The sequence below is a fragment of the Capsicum annuum genome, unplaced genomic scaffold, assembly GCF_002878395.1.
Source record: "Capsicum annuum cultivar UCD-10X-F1 unplaced genomic scaffold, UCD10Xv1.1 ctg58648, whole genome shotgun sequence".
NCBI lineage: Eukaryota > Viridiplantae > Streptophyta > Magnoliopsida > Solanales > Solanaceae > Capsicum > Capsicum annuum.
The window spans coordinates 1-2,645 of record NW_025867281.1 but is presented as its reverse complement, the minus strand read 5'-3'; the positions used below and the strand labels follow the sequence as shown (position 1 = coordinate 2,645).

General features: G+C 29.9%; 1 long non-coding RNA gene across 1 annotated transcript; it reads left to right on the top strand.

Moving 5' to 3' along the window:
- The first annotated feature begins 1,193 nt into the window (after positions 1 to 1,193).
- On the top strand, positions 1,194 to 2,395 carry LOC124893395. The gene is made up of 3 exons (XR_007050684.1): positions 1,194 to 1,371; positions 1,913 to 2,095; positions 2,173 to 2,395. It is a non-coding gene; the product is annotated as an uncharacterized LOC124893395 (long non-coding RNA).
- Positions 2,396 to 2,645: the final 250 nt, after the last annotated feature.

Below are 2,645 nucleotides of genomic sequence, written 5' to 3'. Positions count from 1 at the left end.
ATGCAAACCAAGATCCATTTCGACCTCAAGAAAATGATGAAAATCTTCTTGGTGATGAAACTCCATATCTTAATGTGATCAGGGCACTAATGTATCTTGCCAATAATACTCGACCTGATATTTGTTTTGTCGTAAGTTTATTGACAAGATTCAACTCTTCCCCAACTAAAAGACATTGGAATGGTGCCAAGCACATACTCAGATATCTTTGGGGAACTATTGACTTGGGATTATTTTATTCAAATGAATCCAAGTCAAAAATGATTAGTTATACAGATGCAGGATACTTATCTGATCCACATAAGGCTCGGTCTTAAATGGGTTATTTATTTACATATGGTGGCACAGCTATATCATGGCGTTCAATGAAGCAAGAATTAGCTGCAACTTCTTCAAATCATGCAGAAATCATTGTCATTTATGAAGTGACCCGGGAATGTGTTTGGTTGAGATTAATGATTCAACATATTCAGGAAATGTGCGGATTTTATTCGAATAAAGATATTTCAACTACATTGTATAAAGATAATGCTGCATGTATAGCTCAATTGAAGGGAGGTTACATTAAAGGAGATAGAACAAAACACATTTTACCAAAATTCTTTTTCACTCAATCTTGAAAAGAGAGGTGAAATAAATGTTCAATAAATTCTTTCAAGTGATAATCTAGCAGATATGTTCACTAAAGTATTGCCAACATCAAACTTTGAGAATTTGAGATACAAGATTGGGATGCGTCGTCTCCTAGACATTAAGTGATATTTTTATCAAGGGGAGTACATACGTGCTGCACTCTTTTTTTCTTAACCAAGGTTTTATCCCACTGAGTTTTCCTGGTAAGGTTTTTAATGAGTCAGCAAACAAGGCGTATTACAAACCGTTATTGTACATCCTATTTCCTTTAGAATTTCTCTTCACATGAACATCCAAGGGGGTATTGTAAATAATGTATTTGGTGGATGTTCATATACTTCACTATTATAGATATTAGAAATAATAGTTGGTACTTAAATTTGATTTGAAGACTAAAGTTGGTATTCAAGTTGAATTTGAAGACTAAAAGTTGGTATTCAATTTGGATTTGAATACATATATACTTGACCAACTTACCAACTTGAAGTCAAGATTGGTGTACTTAGAAACAAAGTATGGTATCTATAAATACACACCATTTGTACATTTTATATATACATAAGAAGTAGTAACAAATATACTACTAAAATTCTCTCTAGTTCTCTCCTTTGTTAAACAAAGTTTGATATTAATATTTTGTCTTTATTATATAACACTTTTGCATTATCTATCATTTGATTTATTTATTTTTCAGTGGTATTTTTTGACCAATGGGAATAATGTATTACAATCATTCAGGTACTTGTCATATTTATTTATAGTTTGCTGCTTTCTGCTTAAATTATCAAGTAATAATGATATTTTTTTTAAGAATCAAATAAAATGACTTATGATTGGATTCTTCTTTTCTCATTGTCGCGTTTAACTTATATATACTGACAACTTGAATTTTGTTTCTTTACATAATCATGTACCTTAGCCTATTATAGTTGGTTATAATCTGTCTTATTTTGTAGATTAATAATTCCACTTGTTTTTTTTTGTAAGGTGATCCAATAACTATCTTTTAATCGATTCAAATATGTGAATTTTTTTGTGCGCTTTAGACTATAGAAGTTAAACTCCTCTTTGTTATATATATTTACTAACATAATTCATCGTTGATCTGTTGCTAATTAAATATTCCGTAATTAACATGTGTTTTTTGGTAGTCCCTTGTTAGATGTGATAAGCGACAAGTTTTTTTACTGTTTAGCGATAGAAATTGTCTGTTATTAATTCGTATTCTTTGTAGTGCTTACACTTATATTTTTTAAATTGTTGTAATGTATGTATGCAGCCGTATGTGCCAACGGAAAGCAACATGTTAATAATTCAAGAGTCGAGCATTGATGAAATGGGAGCATTTATAATCTATGCACCTATAGATTTACTAACAATCACTTCAGTTATCAATGGAGGTGATGCCACAAAAGTTTCCATTTTGCCCTCAGTCAGTAGAACACCCTTCATCGAAAAATAGGTCAAATATTACTTTTCATACATATATACTAATCTTGAATACCCTTAACAAAATTTTTAATTTTATCACTGCCTCAGGTATCACCATAAGTCCCGATGGTCAACTCGCTTCGACCAGCAGAAGTACTGGAAATGCACAAGATGGTTCAATATTGACAGTGGCTTTTCAAATATTGATTTCTGGCGATAATTATCCGCTGTCTCAGCAGAAACATATGGAAGTAATGTCTTCTGTTCATGTCCTTTTGAGCTCCAAAGTTTTAAAAATCAAAGCAGCATTGAGTTGCATAAAAACATAAACATTATCTTCATTTTAAAAAAAAAAAATCATATAACAAAATCTTCATAAAAACATAAACATTATCTTCTAGGAAAAAAAAAGAAATACTAATTAAGTATATAAGCTAATAATGATCTTTATGAAGTAAATTAGCATGATAGAAAATTAGTTTTATTAATAATAATCAAAACTGTAATATTTATTTTACAAGTGAAAATAATAAGTAATACTAATTTTATAAACATATTTCAATGCAAAAAATACAAACAAT